This window comes from Pseudorasbora parva, chromosome 10 (genome assembly GCF_024679245.1).
Source record: "Pseudorasbora parva isolate DD20220531a chromosome 10, ASM2467924v1, whole genome shotgun sequence".
NCBI classification, from domain to species: Eukaryota; Metazoa; Chordata; class Actinopteri; order Cypriniformes; family Gobionidae; genus Pseudorasbora; species Pseudorasbora parva.
In genome coordinates this window covers 11,406,696-11,415,271 of record NC_090181.1, presented here as the reverse complement: position 1 = coordinate 11,415,271, position 8,576 = coordinate 11,406,696, and the positions used below count along the sequence as shown (strand labels likewise).

Genomic DNA, 8,576 nt, shown 5'->3' with positions numbered 1-8,576 from the left:
AATTAAGTTGCTATAACCTACTCTTTACTGGTAAATATTACAGCAAACAAACATCACAGACAATGGCAGACCAATGCAGCTCTTGCATAATGTCAATAATACTTCTATAATGACTTGTGTAAAATTATTTTCAATGTTTGATGTTGACTGCTATGTGTAAATGACTTGAAAGAAGCATTTGTTCACACAGAAGTTTTATTTATGAGTACAAATACACACACACACACACACACACACACACACACACACACACACACACACACACACACACACACACATATGTCTCTCTCCCTCCGTCTCCCACACACACACTCTCTCCCTCTCACGCAGAGTGTGGGGTGCACAGTCACCCAGATACACCCACACTAACAAAATGTATATGGGTGACTGTGCACCCCAACTCCAGCATTTACTCTCAGGTTGAGGGTGTCTTTGCAAATTATCATTGAATGTTTCCATGTCCTGGAGGTTTTCAAAAATAAACGTAAAAGGCTCCATGGCATCACAGCTCATCAACTCCAGCTCCCTCCATGCTTTCCTTCGTTCATCATGATCCATGGACATGTATTTTGGTTCTTGCACCTGGCCAGTGAAAAGCCCAACACTGTTCCTCACAATGTATTCTGCCTGGTACATATGTTTCAATGTGAGGGGCAGCTCCTCCACTTCTACTTGTTCCTCCTATGACAAAGTAAAATACCATTAATACAACATAAGATGTTTTGGGTCTTTCAAAAGGGGCCTTAAGACATATTTTCAGCATAAATTAAATAGTTATTATTAGTTATGGTTTTTTATGCTTTTATATTGTATTTTCATTAGGCTATTAATTGCGAACCTTTGTACTGTTTTTATTTGTAAGCCACTTTGGACAAAAGCATCTGCTAGCTCAAATAAACCATAACATGCACAAAGTAAATACAGGTAGGTCTCACAAAATTTGAATATTGTGGAAGTTTCAATAATTCAAATTTACAACGTGAATCTCATACGTTATGTAAATTCATTAGACACTATGCGAAATATTTATATTATGCATGTTCATTTTGATTACTACAGCTTATATCTAAAGAAAACCCCAAATTCAGTATCTCACAAAATTAGAATAGCACAAACAACCAAAAATAAACAAAAATTTAATTACAGAAATTAGGACGTTTTCCCTGAACTCTGTCAACACGACTCACTGTCAATTAATCGGCAGCAGTCTGCCTTTATCCAGAAACAGCTCAGATAACGTGACAGTAGTGTATAAAACTGTTACAGTCACCGACATAATATTTCTGTCTTCATCACAGCACAGAATAACAAAATACGTCCATAAGAACCTATTTATTATTTAACGTCCGTAAATTAAAACAGTGGACAGTATATTAGTTCATCATTTGTGTTCTGCATTGGGCTATGTGTAAATAATACGAAAATAAAAACTGCATGTAGGAGTGAAGAGGTTTGCTCCAGTCATGTAAACATTTTACTGCGATTAACTCCTTACTCTGATCATTGGAAAAAAGCGCATTATTGGTGTACATTAGGGATGTCAACGATTAATCGATGATCGATTAATTGTCGATAAGACATTTGATCGATAAGACTTATCGATCATCGATTAAGCAGGGTCATGCGCGTGTGTGCTGCTCAACCGCGAAACGGGAGGAAAAATGATGCGAGCGTGCCCCAGTTCTATTTGGGACCATTTTACATTTTCATTCAGTGCTTCTGCTTTAGCGCATACAGAGCAATTCATAATAACTATGATTGGGACGATCATATTATATACCAGAAATGAGAACACTATTTTAATAAATGGTTGTAAAGTCATTGGGTTAAGGTGCCGTGTTAAGAGCGTTCTAGGAGGAGCGTGTGTACGCGTCTCCCATTCTGAATATGAATATCAGCAACTCAATTCAAGTTCACTTGTGCATTCGCAAAATTTTGTGTAGATATAATTTGTAATATTTTGTTAACTTTATATAAATCTGATTAATCTCATATAGGAAGCTTTTTGTTTAGTTAAATAATGCGCTAACAAAGAGATTCAGTGCCTTACCTTGCCTAACTTACCGGTGTTAATTCAGCGCATCCGCTTCAGCTCGCGCAGTTCAAACAGCAACGCACGACTAATAATAACTATGATTGGGACTGTCACATTACATAACATTAATGAAAACAATATTTTAATAAATCGTTTTGAATTAATTGGGTTGAGGTGACGCTTCAGCACGTTGTTCTTGGAAGTGCGTCCACACATTCTGAATAACAGATCTGAGGCGGGGTTCATGTTGTATTACAGGTTATATTTGGTTATTAAATAAGTAATTTAACTGTCTGTTCTTTTTAAATCGATTTTTAAGTAATTTAAATTAATTTTTAAGTAATTTAAATCGTCTGTTACGATCTTCTATTTTTGAATATATCACATGATGTAGCATGTTGTATACATCTATATAATGTATCCATTTCAAGTTTTACATTTAATTCAGTAATTCACACACTTTTCCAAAATATTCTAATTTTTGGAGACCTACCTATATAGAATGCATACGTGGAAATGGTTGTCTGGTTAGTTTGGCCATACCTTGACTATTTGGGGTCGATAAAGGCTGTAAATAGGTGGTAGGGTGCCTGCCATCAGTTGTTCTGCCTCCTCTGTCCAGAAGGCAAAGCGCTGCCCTAAGTTCTGCCCATGCCTATTTAAAAGTATGGTACTGTTAATGCAGCACAATTGTAAAGCAGACATTGCAAGCAATGTTTTAGTGCTTGAAATGTGTCCTACCTTGCGATCGAGAATTTCTCCAGGATCTGGAGACACCACCACTTCCGAATAGATGGTATGTCAGTCTGTAATATGCATGTAATATTGGAGTCTTGCATTGTTTGTTTTTTAACATTCTTGGATACATACATTACATGAACTACAACTTACATCCAAAAAGTGAAACATGGCACCAGTACAGATGCAGAGGGCATACTGTTAAAGAGAAAAATAATGACTTTCTGTGATAGACAAACAATGTTTTTACAAAATGAATGCACTTTTTGTAACACATCACTTGAAGATATTAAACATTTATTTTTTGTATTGCCCTTTTTCTATTTCATTTTGGACTGACTTTAAAATAGATATTCCTAAAATTACTATTCCGCCCATTACTCCTAGCTGCTGCTACCCGTCTCCACTCACTTACCTCTTATAGCAAAATTTTTAGCCATGCATGAGACCTTCTTCTTAAACGCCGCATCCACTAGCCCGTAAACCAAATATCGCTGCACGGCATCGTAAAGGGCAAACTTCTCTGTTTTTCCTCTGAACTCCATTTTCATTCTATAAGAAAAAATATTTTTTTTCTGTCAGAAACCCTTCTCTGACACCAAATCCTGTCAGAAAATATTACATGCTACTGTCATTTCTTCACAACTTTATAAAAATCATGTATGCAATATGAAATAAGGTGAATAATTACTTTAAAAAAACAAATTTCTGTCAGAAACCCTTCTCTGACACCAAATCCTGTCAGAAAATATTACATGCTACTGTCATTTCTTCACAACTTTATAAAAATCATGTATGCAATATGAAATAAGGTGAACAATTACTTTAAAAAAACAAATTTCTGTCAGAAACCCTTCTCTGACACCAAATCCTGTCAGAAAATATTACATGCTACTGTCATTTCTTCACAACTTTATAAAAATCATGTATGCAATATGAAATAAGGTGAATAATTACTTTAAAAAAACAAATTTCTGTCAGAAACCCTTCTCTGACACCAAATCCTGTCAGAAAATATTACATGCTACTGTCATTTCTTCACAACTTTATAAAAATCATGTATGCAATATGAAATAAGGTGAACAATTACTTTAAAAAAACAAATTTCTGTCAGAAACCCTTCTCTGACACCAAATCCTGTCAGAAAATATTACATGCTACTGTCATTTCTTCACAACTTTATAAAATCATGTAATCAATGTAACCTCTGTTGTCAGTGTCATCTAGGCCTTATCACTTTATTTTTATTAGATTTCTTTTTTAGTCGTGAAGTTAGTTATAATATTTAAACAGTTTGTGCAAAAATAAAAAGTTACTCACCTCTGGAAATAGGCTTACTTTGTTGCCGAGTTGTTGCTGAGTGGATGATTTGCGGGGGGCAGTGGTATTAAACTTGACAGCAGTCCAATCAGCCAATATCTCCAAGGCACATGATGACAAGATGGTAACCTCTGGCCAATGATTTTATGATTTTCAATGATTTGACCCTAAACCCTCCAACCGAGCTCATACTCATACTCATACATGCTCCACTCGCCCATAGTCATACTTTGTAATTAACAACAATAATAATAAACATTAAAAAAAAAAAAAATCGCCCATAGTCTGCAACCAGACGCTTCTCTTTTCTTTTGCTGTGAGTGAATGAGTCTCGTGGTATAAATATGCGCATGCGTGGAACAGATCGTGCAGTGTCGTAAATCGTTGCAAAACAGTATTTTCATTTGCGCATGCGCATTTTCTAAAGAGTCTACTACGCATGCGTAGAACGGATCGTGCAGGTGGAACGGATCGTGTACCGACAGGCACTCATGCAACGTAGGCATGACGCACATCCGAGTGAACGAGACGGAGGGAAGTTTGCGAGTGAAGGGCATGATAAAAACGAACTGGAACGCAGCATAGGTTAGCTTGTAGTGTAGGTTACCATCAAGGGGGTAATCTAGCGCTCGGAAAGCGTTCCACCCCTAGGGGCTGCCATTGCTAACCAAGCCATCACCTGCTGTTAGCATCCCATTGACTCCCATTCATTTTTGAGTCACTTTGACAGTGAATAACTTTACATCTGAGATGTTTAAAGACTCCATTTGTCCATTGTTTATTTCTAGAGAAACACGACAATGCATAAAAGGCTCCGTTACCTTGTATCTTACACTATCGCCCCTTAGAAGCTGTTTTTGTAAAAATAGGCTAACGATTGCGTCATAACCAACGCGACTCTGTCGCACAGTTGAGAAATTACCGTATAGACCTGAGGAGACGCTCGCAGGCAATCTTTTACTGTCTATGGGACAGTCGGGGGGACGTGGGGACATAAAGTCTGATAAAGTCAAGGGGGAAGAATGGGGAGAAGCCCATAGTGAGCCAAAAGCAACGGGAGAAAATATTTAAACAACGTGATTCAGCTTTCACTTTCCACAACTACTAGAAGACCTACAGCTGTCAGACAGGAGGCTCACGTCACATCTACGTCCTCAAGCTCCGTCTGAGCCAGCGCAGTTCGCTCAGCCATCAGGAAGTGAGTGCCCCTAGGTTGACTTCATTATTTAGCCGTTGACGTCAATGGGATCGCTCGGTCCATTTCTTTTACTGTCTATGGTTACCATGGTGATGAACACTGATGAAAAACAATACACCTTCTTGAGCCCTAAAAAACTCAAACTAATTTCGAATTTACCTGGGTAACAACTTAAACCAGCTTTGTGCAACAGGCCACAGCTGACTCGAGATTGACTAACCTGACCTGCCTGAACTAATGCTGTATTCACATTGTAAGGCTTCAGGAGAGAGAGACCGGATAGCTGGAGCGAATGGAGGCAGTTAAGAGCAAGCAAACTCACGTAGGCCGGCTATCTGGCGTTTCACATGGAGTTTATTATTAGCTCCGTTCCCATGCACACATGGGGTAACGTTAATTTGCACAAAAGACAGCGTTACTTAATAGAAGAAAATAAACGATAAAGAGCATCAGAAAACCTACATGCAGCTAACAGCTCGCACTCCATCTGAAGGACTGCCCACTCAGCCAGCGAGTAAAAAAAGAAGTGCCTTCAGCCTTAAAGGAGCAGCACTGAATTGTACTTGTTACAACGTGCTCTCGGAATTATCGTAAATACGAGTTTCCCAGGTAAAAATTGCATATGAACGCACTCCCATTTTAAAATTTGAATGGGATGAGCTCGTAATCACGCCTTCAGAAGTGAGAATTATGGAATTCCTGAAAGCATGTGAAGGCAAACATTACACTTGATGAGTCTGAATGCATGAGATGTATTAGAAAAGTATTTAAAAAGACAGCCCCTTTAAACATTTTTTTAATAAGAGCCATTTGCACATTATCTTTGGAAGCCCAAAATATTAAAACTAAACGAATTAAAATAAAATAAAACTAAATAAAACGTTTTTTAAAAATTAACTGAACTAAAATTAATAGTTATAGTGCCCAGCAAAAACTACATTTAGTCATCACATAGGCCTACTCCTAAAATATTTAAAGCTCTGATTTTTTTCTGCAGTAATTAGGATCGGTTATTATGATTTCACAATGTCCTCTAATCAATTTAAATTGTGATGTCACAAAGTCCTCCTGAAATCAAATCAAGTGGGGAAAAATCCTTTATCTGTGTAATTATTTCCCAATCATCTTCCCTCACCATCTCAGTGCTTTCTATCACGAGGAGGATGTGAGGCATACATTTGATGATTAGTTGAATGGCTTTCGTGCTGTTTGCTTTGTGTAGGTCACGGCTCACCTGTGGAGAGTAGCATGTAATCTGAACCGAAGCGCTACAGTGATTCTGGCTGAGAAATAGATGTGCCTGTCACATCAAATTAAATTTTCGAAGAGCTGGTCTGGACCTTGATGAAAAGAGAGGCTTCTCTACGCCAGGAAACAGAAAGAGAGAGAGAGAGAAGTGGAGTAGTAAAAAAGAATGAAGGAAAAAGACAAGGCACGAAGGACAAACACAGCAGTATCAACCGGCTAAACAACAGTTTCACATATCTGCCTCGTAGATGCTATTAGTAGTCTTTTATCTGACTCCACAGCACACTTAATGTAGGGATGGTCCCTCTGGAGTAATTGGGTGGAGGAACGACTTTGCACAAGGGTACAGTGGCAATGGTGGATCTGTGTAACTCTGCAGTTCATAGGTCAGTGTCATCTTGGTTTAAAACCACGTGCTTGTGGTTGTCAAGGCTTTTTTTAAATCAACCACACTGCTAAAAAATATATTTTTTTGTGTGTAGAAGAACCATTTGGGGTTATACTATGTTACTATGGTATTACTAAAATGAAAAAATTACTTTTTTTCCACTGGAGCTATAAAAATTAGCCTGACAATCCAGACCCACATCAAGATGTTTGGTCTGGAAACTCACCATAGACAGGGCTCAATCTGAGAAGCGGGATAAACGGTTGTCTTTCAAACTCCCTCTGCACGCGATAGGATAGCGCTACAACCAACCAGAGCAACAAAGGTGAAACAGAGCTCGGTGACAGATTAAACATTCACCGTATCCAGTCGGCAAAACTCTGAACACATCTTCCCTTTCTAAGAATGACTTCAGTGCCGTTCTTTGTTCTTTTCTCAGAGAAAAGCTTAACTCCAAGTCTTCCAGAGTCGCGGTCAAAGCTGATTCGAAAGACCGCCGTTCGCCAGTTTCTGTGTTTACTAGTAGTACGCAAGCGCAACTCTGCAATCATTATGTTAAGCCCCACCCACCGACTCTATACACGATGTGATTGGTCTGACCAGAGTCTGGTTTTTCCAGCTCAGAAGTGTAATGAGAGTTGCTAGACGACACTCACGGCAGATTAGATTTGCTCCCGCTAGGGTGCGTCTAGATTTTTAGGCTAATAAAAATAAATTGTGCAAAGATAGCAATGATGTTAAAGGGTCTTTTCATGGAGTGTCAGCATACGATTCCAGACTGTGCCTAAAATGTAACACATGCAAGAAATGTTGAGAAAATAATTTAAAATCCATTTAGAAAGACTTATGCAGTGTGACATCGGTGCATATTACAAGTGACACAGTGTGAGCCATGATGGCCAACTCACAAGATGACTCTACTGAACCAGTTCTTTTAATTATTCACGAAAAAGCATGAAACATGTTTGTTAGACTGCTATGCTTTAAATTAGACGCTCTTTGTCAGTAAGTTACCAGAGACATTAGATATATAATTGTGAGTGTGTGAGAGTTTTGAGATTTCAGGATTCCCCCAATGAAGTAGATATGACTTGGCTTTGGATGCCCAAAATAGCTGCCATGTGTTGCAAATACGGCTGCCATGTGAACAGACCTTCTTATAGACGGTATGTACGCGACGTCACCGCCAGCCAGTGTGACTGCGGTTACGCCCACTGAGTGGCAGCATTGGTTTTCAGCATGAATGCCGAAAAAAAAAAGAAAAAAAAAACATGAACCTAAAATGGAAAATTATTTGAGATTGACTATATAAATACATTTCACAATAAATCTGAGATGTATTTTAACCAAGCAGCAACCTCCCGCAGTTTCTCTTGAAGCCAATACGGAAGTGACTTAAACTGTAATTCCTCAACTGGCCACTAGAGCTCTAGAAGGGAGCAGAATCTCATTGAGCCCCATGTTAAAATTCCCAACTTTACAGCAGAAAAAAAAAACTGTTTACAGCCTTGTACAAATTGTGGTTTTGTATACAGCTGCCCTTCATGACAACTGTGTGGGGAGTGAATTTTTTTATAACTCATTCGTTTACATTATATAAAGCCTTAAAGTTCTGCATAATTAAGGGCGTGGCCACTTTGAGTGAAAGG

At 38.4% G+C, this 8,576-nt stretch overlaps 1 long non-coding RNA gene across 1 annotated transcript; it reads right to left on the bottom strand.

Moving 5' to 3' along the window:
- Positions 1-303: 303 nt before the first annotated feature.
- On the bottom strand, positions 304-4,253 carry LOC137090574 (uncharacterized). The gene is made up of 6 exons (XR_010907902.1): positions 4,094-4,253; positions 3,189-3,325; positions 2,927-2,971; positions 2,777-2,841; positions 2,579-2,690; positions 304-681 (listed from the first exon to the last, which is right to left on the bottom strand). It is a non-coding gene; the product is annotated as an uncharacterized lncRNA (long non-coding RNA).
- Between the last annotated feature and the right edge of the window lie 4,323 nt (positions 4,254-8,576).